Consider the following 16,853-nt stretch of genomic DNA (forward strand, 5'->3'; position numbering starts at 1 on the left):
CCAATTAATATCAAACAATATGACATTCTCTCATAACCAACTGCTCTATCTTTCATGTGCAACAACGCCGCTTGGAAAAGGGTCTTTCCCCTACTTTCCATAAACTTACAAGCAACAACTCTACTCGCTAAATAAAGCCTTGGGTAAGAGTACTCTTGCTAAACTCATGCTAAAGGCTTATTACTGAAACAAACCCTTTTACCCTGACTCAATAAAGCCCTTTAGGTAAAAGAGCCCTCTTGGCTTTAAGGTTTTCAGAGAATTCATATTATCCCATCACATGCATGCATACATGCTTATAACATTGTCATATGATCAGCCATACCTCATCATCATATCATAACACCAACATTATTTCTTTGCACTTAAGGATTTTAACATATAATTCATTAGAGATTCTGCATAAAATCAAATAGAAACCACAACCATAATTCTTGCACCAAACTTTCAAAGTAAACTTATCATCACCAAACCAAAAACACTACAATAGTGCGTGAACTATTTCTCAAACTACACTGATCTTTTGCTTAAGTTTAGTGTGATTTAGGATGTTGAGAGGGAAAGGTTTTGTAGAGAATTTACTATTTGAACAACATATAAAGAAAGTAAAATGAATATACATGAGCAAAACAAAGATCATAAAGATCATTATTGTCATTTAGAAACATTTTATGAACATTATGCAACTATAGGACTTGAAGCAAATCAAGAAGAACTTGCATACATGAAGCTATTTCCATTCTCTTTGATTGGAGAAGCTAAGAAGTGGATAAAATCTAAGTCAAGCTAAAGTTTAACTAGTTAGACTAACGTAGAAAGCAAGTTCTTGAAAATATTTTTTTCGCCAAGTATGTAAGTACTAAATCTAATATTTCTACTTTCAGGCAAGGGTAAGAGGAACCATTTTATGAAGCATGGGAAAGATTTCTAGTTGTTTCTAAAAAATGTCCTAATAATAGATTTGAGGATGTGGATCAATTAAACATGTTTTACAATGGATTAAATCTAGAAGTAAAGATGTTATTAGATGCAGCAGCTAGAGGAACAATGATGGTTGTAGGTGCATACCAGGTCACAATAATCAAAATTAGTTTATCCTCAACTAATAGGCAAGCTCATCACAACAAAAAAATCACATGGAACAAAGGGGAGTTTCGAATGTAAATATATGCTATACTAGTTCAAAATGAAATTTTAACTCATCAGAAGATGGCCAAACTGCCAATACTACTACATTTTGTGAATGTCAACCAAGTGTAGCCACCTCTAAGATGTGATTTCTGTGGTGAAGATCATCCAAATGACCAATACCAATACCTAGAATTTGGTTCAGTAGAAGAAATCCATTATATTAATAACTAGAGAGGAAAGTTAAATTATGTAACTCTGATAAAATGCTTATGCTAACAATTTTTCACAAGGTTATAGAAATAATCAAAACCAATGCTATGCATGGAACATAATGTTGATCCATCTAAAAGATAACCTCATTTTTAGAAATAACAAGAATAATACACTCCATTGCATGAAAGAACAACTAAATTGGATGAGACTTTAAAGCAATTCATGCAGGCCTCATTGTCCAATCAGAAAAACACAAAAAGCTTTAATTATAAATTTGGAGACATGAATTGGATAATTGGCTAAGCAACTCTTAGACTGGTGTGTTAGCCAATTCTCAGCTAATACACAAACTAATCCCAAAGAACATTGTAAATCAATAACTACGAGAAATGGCATAGGGATGGTGATAACTTGGCCGTGTAGGAGGAAGTTCTACTGAAAGGAGAAAAAGAAAATAAAAATGAGTGTTAGGAAGAGAAGAAAAAGAAGGAACAAAAAATTGTAAATAGTAGGGAAGAAACAAACATACAAAAATAAGAAAAAGGAAAAGGAAAAAAGAAAAAAAAATGAATAAGAAAAAGAAAGAGAAGATTGAAGTACATGATCAACTAAAGAATCAACCATATCCTCCTCATCCTTCAAAGAAAGACAAAAAAATGGAATTTGCAAGATTCATGAATATCTCTAGGCAGTTGCAAATTAACATACCCTTTGTAGAAGTTATGAAGGAAATGCCAACATATGCAAAATTCATGAAATAACTTTTTACATATAAAAGAATATTATAGAAAAGATTATGGAGCTTAAAGTAGGATGCAATGTTATAATTCATAAGACATTTACTTAGAAATCTAAAGATCCTAATAATTTCACCATTCCAGTCACTAGTTGAACTCTACCATTAAGCAAAGCCTTAGTAGACTTAAGGACTAGTATCAATTTAATGTCCTATCTATGTTCAAGCGAATAGGAGATTGGGAAGTTAGACCATCAAGGATGACACTATAATTAGTTGATAGATTAATGAAGTATATGTACAATGTAGTTGAATATGTTTTGGTCATAGATGATAAATTCATATTCCCAGTAGATTTTTTCATCATGGATATTGAAGAAGATTGTGAAGTGCCTTTGATTTGAGAAGACCTTTCATGAAGACAACCAAAGTCATTATTAATGTAGATGATGGCCATTTGAAGGTCAAAGTGCAAAATGGCAAAGTAAACTTTAATATCTTTGAGGCAATGAAGATCCTAAAGAAAAATAGTAATGCTTCAAACTAAATGAAATCGATGAACTTTTTCTAGAAACAAAAAAATAGTGGACCACTTTCAGTTCTCTAGAAAAAGCATTAACAATAAATTATGAAGATGAAAACCTGGATGATGAGACAATTGTCAAATGAAAATGTATATGGATTCAAAAGAATAACTTCCATTTGTTGACGCTGAAAATTGTCAAATTAAAATGCATATGAAGATAAGAAGTTAGAGTTGAAGGTGTTGCCTCGACATCTCAAATATTTTTTTCTTGAAGAAGGATGGCACAAACCAGTGGTCATCAACAATGCTCTCCCTTGTTGCAGAAAAAGAAAAGTTTATTGTAGTTCTTAACGCCAATAAGGATGTAATAGGTTAGGTTTTATCTTATCTCAAAGGTATGAGTCCTTCATACTACATTCATAGAATTCACATCGAACAAAACTATACACATTTGGCTCAATCTCAGAGGAGACAAAATTTTACCATGAAAGAGGTAGTAAACAATTAAGGATGGTCTATCCTTTTTCTTACAGTTCCTAGGTTAGTCTAGTCCAGGTAGAGCCTATAAAAGGAGGCATGATTGTTGTGTGCAATAACAATGAGTTGATTCCTACTAGAATAATCATTGGTTGGAGAATATGTGTTGACTATAAAAAACTGAATCAAGCCACTAAAAAGGATCATTTTACTTTGTCTTTTATGGATCAAATATTTGAGAGAAAACTAGGGCAAGAATTTTATTATTTTCTGGATGGTTACTTAGGATACAGCTGATATGGCAAATTTCAAGGCTACATGTGTTATTCTTGAATATTTTAATTGGCACCAAAAAGAAACTTTTTAGAGATCCTAGGAAATTTGTGTGGGATAATTCTCATTTATTCAAGATAGGATAAGATAATCTATCAAGGATATGTGTCACAATTGAGGAGTCAAACAACATTTTGTGGCATTGACATAATTCTCCTTTTGCTGGTCATTTTAGTGGAGAAACAACAATAACAACAACAAAAGTGTTGCAATATGGTTTATTTTGCTCGACAATGAATGTTAGAGGATATTTAAAGAAGCATTAAACACCTTTAAACAACATTATAAAGGTTGAAATGTTTAACTAATAGGAAATTGATTTGTGGGACATCTACCACCTTCATTTTCAAATGAGTACATCCTTGTAGCAATACATTATGTATCCAAATGGGTTGAAGCAATTGTGGCTCAAAAAGCATATACCAAAATTGTGGTCAAATTTTTGAAGAAAAAATATTATGCAAGTTTAGTACTCCAAGAGTGTTTATCAATGATATGGGATCTCATTTCTGTAATACTCAGTTGTAAAAATGTTTGAAACATTGTGGAGAGAAACCCAAGATTTCATCCCCATATCATCCACAAACCAATGGAAAAATAAAGGTGTTTAACAGAGAAATAAAAAAGGAACCTAGAGAAGACAGTCACATCCTGAAGAAAAGATTGGTTTATCAAATTCTATGGTGCACATGAGCTTACAAAACAACTTATAAATCTCCAATAGGCTTCTTATTAAGCAAACAAATGTTGTGAAGTAGAATATGAGTATTCGTTGGGCTCACAGCCACTCCTTGCTAATCTCTTGGGTATTGTTTGTTCTCATATCCACTTTTGGCTAACCCATTGAGTACAGATAACATTGTCGTTGACGCGATCAAATTAATACTACTTATCTATAACAACTTCAGTATTGTTAAGATAGTAGTCAACAAGAATAGAAAGGGTAAAGTAACCCAAAGTCATCTCCCAATGAAACCCGAAATTGATTTCTAACAAATTAATTCTTATAAAAACTATACAAAAAAGTTAATCAAAGGAAATAAGGAACAAAGAAATAAAATTGGAAAAATATAAAATAGGATAAAAACAATAGTAAAGAAAATAGATTGATTCCACCATTTTTTGCAAAATAGATCCATCATCGGTAATCTAAAGATTATTGCTCAATTAATTATTGTTGTAGATTAGCAAATTAATCAATGTAAATTCTCAATTAATTTGTTCACATTCTCACTATTAACCAAAGTAAATTCTCAATCAAAAGCAAGAACTTTGTAGATTAATCATAGTAAATTTAACCAAAGTACATTCTCAATTAAATATTACTATCCTTAATCATGTCCATTCTTTTAACTCTAAAATCAAGCAAAAAGCTAATTAACTAAAGTACATTCTTGATTAATTTTAGATAAAGTTTTAACCTCCAATCAAAGTGCATTCTCAATGGCAAAAACCCATTTAATCACATGAAACTTTCTAAATTTAATCAAAGTAAATTCTCAATTAAAATTAAAAACCTTGAAATCATATGATGGATATGCATATAGATTAAAAAATCTCACTAATTAGATATGATGTAAAAACCATTATTTTTCACGTGATTCAAAGATAAAAGACATAGATGAATTAAAACCTCAACAATAATGAAAGGAACAAAGAAATTATTTCATTATAACCTCAGAATCCATAATGAAATTACAATGGAATCAACTCAAGAAGTTTAGCACTCCATAGAATGCAAAATAAAATAAAAATAGAAGAAAAGAGTAGAGAGAGAAGGGAAGCGAAATTAAGCCCCCCCTAAGGGTTCCTAAACTCTGAAGTCCCGAGCTTGTCTTTTTTGCTTTCTCTTGGTCTCTTTATATAGGACTTGGACTGGGCTTTTATGTTGCTAAAATCTCTCAAATATCTTTTAAAATAAAGATAAAGATAAAGATTTAAAAATATTTGGAGAGACAGTTAGTTTTAAAAATATTTGACAAATATAGTTGGTTAATAATTTATGGTATAATTAAATAAATAAATTATTTAAAAATATCTGATAAATTATCACCAAATAATATTTTCATTAATTTTCTAAGTAATCCATTTTCAATCTTATAGTCCAAATTTGTTGGGAAATCGAAAAAGATGAATATTTGAACGTAAACCCTTCTCATTTGACCAGTCTTTGACCAGATTTGACCAAGTTTGATCCATTGACAAGCTGACATGTGGCATCTCCTCTCTCTCCAGAATTAGAACTTCTGCCTCCTTCATGGATTGTGGCCACTGTTGTTCACGTTTTGATGAAGCAAGGAATGCAGAAAATGGTGTTGCAATGGTGAGTGAAGCTTTACAACTGTGAACAATGGGTTCCGATGTAGGTGCAGGCAGTGTGCGTTCGTGATTTCATGGTTGGCAGCAACGTGAAGGCACGACAATGGTGCAGCTTGTGCGTTCGCGTAGTGGTTGTCAGCTTCAAGGTTGTTGTTGGTGCTTAGGGTTTGAAGAAAAGAAGATGAGATTATGTGGCAACATGTTATTGGCTCATATGTTTAGTGATGGATAGATGACATGTGGCAACATATGGTTGGACAAATTTGAAAATTGAGGATTGCCACATGGTAACATCTAAGTGCATCTAGTTTATGAGTGGAAAGAGGGGTGCAACTTAGTAAAAATTAGGGGTGTAGAAAAGGTTTTTAGGTGGTTCACTTGAAAGAGGAGAGTATATATGTAATTTAGGGGGTGCACAAGTGATTTTTTCAAAACTTGCAAATTTCAACCTTATTTAAAGGTTTTTCCACTTTAAATGAGCTTAATCTTAACTTCAGTTGCATTAACATATGTTAAAATATCCAAAAATAATTTATGCAGCTAAAAATCACTTTTTAAGACATTTTTATCACACAAGCTCAAATAGCCTAATTATTAGAATTGTCAATTAAATCACTTTTTAAGCACACAAATTCAATTAAATGCCTAAAATTAAACATTAAATGAGGGCAAAAATATGAACTCATCAAGTACTCTTTTACCAAGGTGCTCCTAACATAACTAATATTCTTTCTCAAGCCACTTCAATAGTATTCTTTCGGATCCCAATCATTCTTAACTAACCCCATTCAAGTTTTTTTTTTTTCTCAAAGGGAGTTGACAATGCTTTGTTTAGGGATTTGGTGAAGAAAAACAAGATTTAGCTCTTTGTTTGAGAGATCTTCTAATATATCTTTTGCTTTAGGCAATGAATATCTTTGTCAAGTGAAGGTAATACATATTTCATTCGATCATAGATATTCCATTTTGTGAGGTTATCTTGAACTATACTAGTTATTCATACTCATATATAAGAGAATGGTTAGGTGGTGAGAGTGAGAGAAGATCTTGTCATAAAATGGTTCCATTATTTTTTACTGTAAGAAGGATTGAACTTATGAGTTATAGTTCGATAAAGAAGTTTCTATCACCACAGGTGTTTGGCTTCACAAGTCTAACTCAAGTGCACCTATCCAAATAAGGTTGAGTCTAGAATAATTTGGATTAAAATCTCACATGTTGAGTGATTCTGTTGTATATTTTAAAATAAAAACTTATATGCATATGGAATGTTTTAAAATGCATATGTATCATTTATTCAACTAGCTTACCTTGTTTGTTTCCTTGTTTGTCTTGCTTTATTTTTCTTTTCTTTTGTTATGATGAACAATGTAGTGTGAGTAGATGATGATGCATGCATTAATGCATCAGTGCATGTGCAGGAGCCTTTAACTTGAAGCTTAGGTTAGTTAGATGCGAAATGTGTGCAATTTTGATAGAATCCCTAATGGTTCAAACCTTTAAACTCTTTATATTGTTTGTATAGTTAAATCTTTGTTAGATGACTATATAAATATATTATATTAGTGTGTGGATTTATATGTCTTATGTTATTAATTATGAACTTCTTTATTTAATAGTTTCACTAGTAAATGGGATGTTTATGATTTTGTTTTACTTTAATTTATTTTTCTTAATACAATATATAAAAATTAAATGAAATATGCACATGCACGCGCCTCCACCCACCCGCACCAACACCCCCACCCCACACAATATATATATATATATATATATATATATATATATATATATATATATATATATATATATATATAAAATATGTTACTTTTTTAATTTTATTTATGTTTTAGTTTTATTTATTTCTCTTAACACATTATATAAAAACAAAATTCAAAAAAAATAATATATATATATATATATATATATATATATATATATTTTACATCTAGTAAATATATATCCAGATTTATTTATAATTGTTTATTAAAATTATTTTTATATTAATTTTTAATTTTTTTTGTTTTATTTAGTTTTAATGATAAAGGTACAGGTTGGTGAGGTATTAAATAGAGAGGGTAATTAATATTTTTACCTAACTACTGGTAAAAGTCAAAAGGTCATTTTGGAAATTTTCAAAATATTTGGGAGTATAAAAAAAAAATGCTTGGAGGTGGAGGAAGAAGTCCCAAAAAAGATGATAGCCTCCACATTATACTATAAAAAAATCATTAAACAATGATCAAATCTAAAAATCAAAATAATTAGTCATTGTACGGACTAAATTAAACCTTATTTTACAAACTAAAAATTATTTGTATCTAAATTTAATGGCTCCCTCCTCAACCTAGGTGCATCCAAAGCATGAAGAAGAGATCCACGAAGATGAGCAAGCATGAAAGCATGGATGGTGTGGGTTGGAAGCTCTCGGTTTCATGGTGAGAATGGATAAAATGGTGTGCTCTCAAGGAAGGGTGGCTAGAGAAGACCACATGGAATGCTCTAGCCTTGACGTTAGAGACAAGTGTGCACAAGCAATTTGGCAGCATAACTATACTAATCTCAAAGTGAATTTATAAGGGGGACACACCTCTTTTATAGCCTAAAGTGTCTCCAAATTTGGAGATGCAAAACTCTAAAAATTCTAACTTAGCTAGCTTGGAGACAGGTAAAAATCCTCTCCAATAAGAGAAGGACATGTGGAAACTCAAGGAGGTGGGAAATCCTCTCCATTCCCAAAGTATGTGGCCACTCAAGAAGGTGGAAAATCCTCTCCATTCCTAGAGTGTCAGTTGGCCACTCAAGAAGGTAGAAAATTCTCTCCATCCTAGAGTGTCATGTGGCCACTAAGAAAACTCTCCAATGAGAGCATGACATATGGCCACTCTCTTCCTTGCCTTCCAAGCTACTACATATGCGCATGTTGACTTTGTAAAGTCAATGGAAAATGCGCTCCAACTCATGGGCTTTTCTTAGGCCCAAAAACCCTATGCTACTTGGCCCATTATATAGGGTCAAAAAAAATTCTACACTATTAGGCCCATATACAAAGCCCAAAATAAATCTACACTACTAAGAGTTCTCCAAGGTGCCTAAGAGAATAAGAGTTTGGACCCACCTTTTACATATGAATCTAACTCTTCTTGTATACGCTTAATCATGCTTTTTGTGGTTAACCCTTTGGCTAGGGAGTTACCATCAATATATAATAATATATAATAAAATTATTAATTTATTATTTTTTTATAGTAATAAAAATTTAAAGTGAATGTAATTCACCAATAAATCAGACAATTAAAAATTCATATTCAACTAATTTGATTTCAGCAATTATTGATCCGCTTATAGTTTTTAATATTGTATAGATAATTTGAAATTTATATTACTAAGAAATTAATATTTAAGCTATTTTAAAAGAAATTATATTATAAAGTATTAAACTTTAAAAAATAAATTAATCGACGCTCAAATTAAGTCATCTAACCATATTGTTAATTCGATCAATAAGTTTCATGATCAAATAAATAATGTATAAAACTTATATACACTTTCACTTAAAATTATAAAAGTGTGTTTTCATTTTTCAGACTGTACTACTTATAAATATTTAATTTCATTTTTTTGTATTTAAATTTATAAATTGAAATTTAATTCTAATTAAATAATAAATCGATGTAAATAAATATACATAAATTTTGTGAATATCTTTCAAAATTTCTTATATTTCATTTCATTCTAATTATTTTATTCAAGTTATTTTAGTGTAAAGGATTTTTATTTATTCAAATAAATGAATTATCTTTATAAATTACTTTATCCAAATACAATAACTTTTTATTTTAGTGTAAAGGATTTTCATTTATTTATTTAATAACTTTTTATTTTAGTGTAAAGGATTTTCATTTATTCAAATAAATGAATTATTTTTATAAATTATTTTATTCAAATATAATAATTTTTCATTTTTATGTTGTGTTTGTCTGAGTTAATTTAGTCTAACTCAGGATAAAAATGCAAATGTCAATGTTGTTTGGATGAACTGATTTGCAGTCATTTGGAAAGACAGATTCAAAGGATTAAACTTCCATGAATCTTTGTATGGATGATGTACCGTATCTGGCCAACTTAACCATATAAATAACAACAAACAACTCCCACATATATGTCGGAAACAACTAAAGTACACGCCTCGGGCCAGCATAGACCTAAACATGCCTAAACTCATAACAAAGGTTGCTAATGGAGCGGCCAACCTAGGACAGTGCACGGACGAAGACGACATAAGCCAACCTAGGACAGTACACGGACGAAGACAACATAAGCCAACTAGAGAAGTAACCAAATCGGACCATTCCAAAAGACTTAGCGAAATCAAAACCCCCTGATATCCAATGAACCCACAATAATCGAACTAAGGGCCTGGGCTAGGGTCCAGGCCCACTTACAGCCCAAACTAGGGCCCAGTCCATGATGTGGCCAAACATAATTAATGCTCTATAAATATGTGTGGACCCCAGTAATTAAAGGTACGCATTCATTACTTCATTAATCACCTGATTTGACTTTTAGAGAGTTTTAGCTGACTTGAGCTTCAGAGTCTCTTGTGCAGGTAACCCCTCCCGGGTCCAAATAGACATGTGCAAACTGGGAAGAGGCCAACTGAGGAGATAACGGATTGCATGGGTAAGGTGACACTTGTGCGTAACTTATCTTATTTGTTTTGTGCAGGAACAGATGAAGAGACCAGAAACGAATACCATTTGAACACATTTTTAATTACAAAATACCCCATCTGTTTTTGCATGTACCATTTTTATCCTTTTTTTCTTTTTCAGAGTACCTTTTTGCTTTTTGACTAACTAAACTTGCATTTAACAAACCATTTCGAAATAAATTGATTAATTAAAAATTAAAAAAAACATATAAAAATTGAAGATTGGATCAAAAATTCTCATTTTCCAAACTTTGAAACCTAGATTTTCTGATTTTGTTTTTTAAAAAAGACAATATTATAATTTAACCTAAATACAAAGCCATGGGAGCCTAAGTAACACGCTGTTCGAATCTTGAGCATCCCCAAATTCAAAGCCAACATCTTCTAACATCATACCTTTACAATTTCAGAAAACTTACATTCATCGTACCCAACTTTGGTTACATGTACTTTATGATACTCGTAAGTTTATACTTGGACCAATCATTAAGTTATCAATGAAAAAAAAATTGACATGATATTGTAATTATATAAGTAAATTTCAATCTAAGTCATACGTAATTATAACTTGTACAAACGCTAGGAAAATAATATAGACAAAGAATGAGAAAAAATTATATCTAAGATGTGAGAAATTTAACCCAAAAATAAAAAAATTGTACTTCCTTCCTACCAAGTAAAAGTGGTTTATTACATTATCATTTATGAAAAAATTATATTAAAAAAATTAGTACAAAATTTATTATGATATTAATTTATGACATTTATTTCATTTATATTAAGTTAATATTAAGATACAATAATGAAAATAAATTTAGGTGCATAAGATATTATAAACTTTAAATCACGCCATTTGTCTCTATTTTTGTTAAATCAATCTCTCTTTTTTTTATGCGTCTCAATTTGGTCTGTATTTTGAGAGATTTGTTACAATCAGATCCTTATTGTTATTGTTAGTATTGTATTAACAACGTTAAAAAAGTGTCACATATCAGTTTATGAGTTTTAATTATTTATTTATTTATTTATTATTTTTATGTTTTATATGTTTTTTAAAAAAGTGTCACATGTCAAATTGACATTATCCCATGTGATATGGTAGTGCAGTGCCACATGTCACTATCACACCACGTGTCATTGCCTTATTATCAATTTTATTCTGTATTTTTATTTTGTCTCAATTCAGTTTCATTTTTTTTTAAATTAAGAAATTTCATCTATGTCCAAATTGAAACCAAATTTAATTTTTGTAAAATGTTACAGAAATATATCAAATTTTTTTTATTAAATATTTTTAAAAATATTAAGATTATTTATATTTATATTTTACATTGAACATTATTTAAAATTATTTTCAAATTTTAAATTTATTTGTTTTAAATTGTTTTAAAATTGTTTAAAATTATTTTAAAATTTTACATTTGAATTTATAAAATTTTTATTTTTAAACCAACTCAAACATTTATATAGAAATTATTAAATTTTACACATTTAAAAAATATACAATTGTTTAAAAGAATTGAAAAAGTGAATAAATTTATTTTATTTTATGAAATGCAATCGATAAACAAGTTTAGCATATTTGTTACTTGAAATTAATTTTGAACTTTTTTCTATTAACAACTTTAAAATCTTTAAAACAATTTTAAATGAAATTCAACGTAGAATATAAATTTAAATAAACCTAATGTTGTCAAAAATATTTTATAAAAATATCAATTTTAATAAAAATGCTTGTATAACATTTGTATAAAATTAAATTTGGTTTGAATTTGGATAGAGATGAAATTGTTTAATTTAATACAAATTAAATTTGGTTTGAATTTGGATAGAGATGAAATTGTTTAATTTAAAAAAAATTGGAACTGAATTGAGACAAAATAAAAATACAAGAACCGTGACAGTGACACGTGAAACTGTTACTGTCATATCTCAATGTCACTGCCACATGGCACAATGTCAACATGACATGTGACGATTTTTTTATTTTCCTTAAAAAATAAAAAATACAAAAATTATGAACTGACATGTGACATCTCTTTAACGTTGTTTATACATTACAAAGAAAAGGAATCTGATTGCATCAAATTTCCTAATATAGGGACAAAATCAAGACACATAAAAAAAAAGGAATCGAATTGAGATTTTCCTAAAAAAAAATAGGGATGAAGGGCATGATTTAACCTATAAATGATTTTGGTAGAGGTAGATATAATTAACACAAAATCTTATAAATTATAGGGGTTTATTTTTTATTAGACCAATGAAATGGCACACGAGAATGATTGATTAGAACTTTATATTAACAAATTACTCCCATTTTTTTTATATTAACTTTAAATGACCACATCTCAATTTAAAAAAATTTCATCAATTCAAATTATTACATAATTTATTTAAAATAATCATTAACATTTTATTTCAACTTAATTAATACAAATCCCATTTTAATTTAATATAATTTTTTAATTTTAATTTTCTCATTTTAAGTAGTAACTCATATTTCACAATAATAACAATAATAATTATTATATTTAAACTAATCACTCATCCAAAATTTATTTGAATTTAATTTGAACTTATTTCAATATAAATTTATTATTTTAATTTTTTTTTTATTTTAGATGATAACTCACATTTTATTTTAACAAAATTTAAACTTATTATGTTTTAATTTAACTTGCTTTTATGATCAAAATAAAATGGTAATCTTCTAATTTTAATAGTTAAAATATCTTTTTAATTTATCAAACTCATCGTATCATTTATAAATTTTCAATTTAAATTCTCTCATTTTTTATCATTTTTCTCTTAATTCAAAAATCCCACTTTCACCTCTCAAATTTGTATTTAGAAACAGAGTAGTGACGATGAAATCAATAAAATGTTGCTTTTCTATTCGCCGAAAAGGAATATGTCTTACCAACAACAACCCAAAAACATGCCTTAAATTTGAACTAGCATAAACTACATAAGAATGTAATGAAATCATTACACTCCATGTGGTAACTTGGAATGGAAGTTGAAAAAAAAGATATAAAAAAAAAAAAAACAGAGAGAAAGCTTTGTAACAAAAAGCAACAAAATATAAATATAAACCCCTCGTATTTTATTATTCACAAAATAATAATCATAAATAATATTTAAATGTGAAACAGGATCATAATTAATTATACATTGACTTAATATGTAACATTCCAATTTTAGCAGCTTAAAACTGATAAATAGGATGTTTTATTATAGTGTTCAAAACAGATAACCCGGTATACAAAGTATATTAATATAGTTTTAGAAAGGATAGGACTATAAAAATATAACATTTATGCAAACCAACAAAAATCCAACAAAATACACACACTAACCACTTACTACAGCTTCCCAACACCTTCCACTAACCTAACTAATGGTTCCTCATCCTCCAAAGGTGCCTTTAAACATGTAACTTCATCTCCTCCCACCAAACAAGTGATCATCGCAAAAGAGAGAGACAAACAACACAAAAAACACAAAGGGTAAGCTAATTTGCAAAAGAGTTAACGTATAATTGAAATAAAATACATAATACATACTCACTAAATGATAGAAATCATAGATAAAGACAAAAATAACATACACAAAGACTAATACAAGACTCAAGTATCCAGATACAAGCATTGATGTGAATCTCGGGGGGTCTTTCACTTATGGTGGCCTTTATTGCTCTAAAGAGTCATTGTCAATGGGTTTCACCCTACCACACACAAGGTAAATCCCCTAGACTAGGACCTTCTACACCTCTCACCACATCCTGCATTCTACTCTACCTAAGCTTAAATGGTTATTAGAGCGAAAGGATAACCTTCAACATCTTGACTCCCACATCAATGCGTACACTAACATTACCAAATATTAATCCTCCTTGGATGAGTACCAACCATCATCATACAAATCACATACACAGATAGTTGTTGCAACAACTTATAAGATCTAATAAAACATTCAAACATAATGTGAACATATGCGTGGTTGAAATTCTGCTAGCCTCACTTAGTAAGGATATTCCACTAGGTCAACGAGTAGTACCTGAAGGTCCACTCGCCTAATGACTAGACCCCTCGCACAACAACACTAGCACTAGAATTCACAAAGATTAAATCACTCATAATTCACCCAGTTAAGGGTTGTCACGCCTAATGATAAACAAGTCAGTAAGCTCTTGAACTTTGGAACCGCTCAGCGAGAATATCCTCGCCCAACATTTATATAGTTAATGGCTCTCTGACCTTGGCCTTGCCTAGCGAGTCTGCATAATTCTGCATAACACAATTTTGCATATTTATGTTATTCTAGCCATACCAGTTCAGTTCAACAACACATACCAAGATTAAGACATACCAATTTTGAATTACACGACATACATGAACTCAAATCATCACAATTGCAATATCATTCAAACATTGTACTCAAATGTCATCATATAACTCAAAATATGCAATTTAGAACCATAGGCCCCAATTAAACAGAAAAAACCTTTCACATCGTTTATTCAAGCAGACAATTCATGACACAATCATATAATGAGTAACTTTAAAAATTCTATAATTTATAAATAGTGCAATTAGTTTCCCTTACCTAACAAAGCGAATCAACAAACCCAAAGGATTATAAAAAGTCCAAACTACCTCCAACTATACAAGATGTTCTATTTACATGTAGAAACATCACAAGAATGATCAGGACCTACCATTATGATCATTGATTAGTAGAGACTCATATAGAAGATTAAAAAGAAAAATGCAAGCAAAAAAAGCCTCACATGCAACAGAAAATAGAAGATGACCAAGAAACAAGGTTGAAACATAACTTACACAAATGGAGAAACTGATCAGTCCAAATTGAAGAGTTGGCCACGATAATCACTTCTACGGTCTCAAATCTTCAATCAAGCAAATAGAGGAAGAGAATTCCTGGAGAGGAGTAAAACAACTCTAGAAAAGTGGTTTCTAGAAAGATAGTGTGTTTTAAAAATAATGAAACTCTTTTATAACAATTATATTTATACTAAAACCTTTTAATATTAAAATAATTGAGTTTGACTATTTCAAACCATTCTCACTTCTTAAACACCATTTTCTAGGGTTTTACGTTATCTCCAAGTAGAAAATTTTCGTCCTAAAATATTAACTCATCAAGTAGAAAGAAAATTATGCTCTCTTCATTTTCTTTTATAACAATCACCTTGACTTGTCTGACTTATCGATCCCAACACGTTATCCCACATCCAAACTAGAAATTTCAACTATTACAACGACGAACCCATTGTAGCACTCCATCTGCACTTTTTAAACTACCAACTTAAAACATTCCTCCACAATATCCTTATAACAACATATTTTCTCAACTTGAAGTCACTAGTTTGATTAGTATCTAGCAATTCTATGATACATCTCAAACTAGGATTTTCCAATTTTCCTTGTTCAACCATTTTAAGAAACTCACTAGTTCTAGTTAGGTGACTACACTAATAAAATCTCTTCATCATTTCACTTCCTATCTTAGATTTTTTCACTTTTCCCCCAACTTTTACTCTTACTTCATGAAATCAAGAACTTGAACCCCTCTTCTGGTTAAGCATTTACCTCCACTTTCTCACTTCTAGGTTGACACCCCAAATTTAAATCATAGATTTGTTCATCTCCTACTTTTGTAACATCCCAGTAGGATATTACTTAAAACAATTAAAAAAAATAATTTATATAAATACTACCTCCTTTATTATCAATCCATTTCCCAAAATACAAAATTTTAAAACTTTAAAGTTGAATAATCGCTATAAATAGTCATATTACTCATAATTCACTTTTATAATTTATAAATCCAAAGTAATGAAAATTGTAATTAAATTACATGGAAATTAAATAAAAGTCTTTAAAAACAAATCCCATGTACTCTGCTTCCACTCTCCGCCACTAAGCATCTCCTGGCTCACCTGAAACATCATCTGCTCCCGGATAACAAGTTACCCGATCATCGCCACACACAAATAGATAGGGTGAGCTATGCACAAAGGTATAAATAAATATGAAATACACCCACCCGATAAGTCATAAATATTTATTCCACAAAACACCCACTTTCCCACACTCATAATCATTATGAGTTCATGCATGTACTCTAAATCATGGGACTTCCTATGCCTCCATGACCCTCCTCCCTCGTGGTCCAACCTACAAGCCTATCCCGCTCGTAGTCCTGCTTCACGGACTCCCTCGTCTGTCATCCGAACTCCTCGCTCAGACCCAGACTCGCATACCCGCCTTTCCTACTATGAACATCACAAACACATGAATAGATTTCCCTTAACTTAGGAAATATCAATCAACCAATTCAATCAGTGCACGAAAACATGAATCCTCACTGTTCTC

At 30.1% G+C, this 16,853-nt stretch overlaps 1 non-coding gene across 1 annotated transcript; it reads right to left on the minus strand.

Moving 5' to 3' along the window:
* Positions 1-855: 855 nt before the first annotated feature.
* On the minus strand, positions 856-962 carry LOC114182788 (small nucleolar RNA R71). The gene has a single exon (XR_003604224.1). It is a non-coding gene; the product is annotated as a small nucleolar RNA R71 (small nucleolar RNA).
* Positions 963-16,853: the final 15,891 nt, after the last annotated feature.

Source organism: Vigna unguiculata, chromosome 4 (assembly GCF_037176805.1).
Source record: "Vigna unguiculata cultivar grain cowpea cultivar isolate G323 ecotype 2 chromosome 4, ASM3717680v1, whole genome shotgun sequence".
Lineage (NCBI taxonomy): Eukaryota > Viridiplantae > Streptophyta > Magnoliopsida > Fabales > Fabaceae > Vigna > Vigna unguiculata.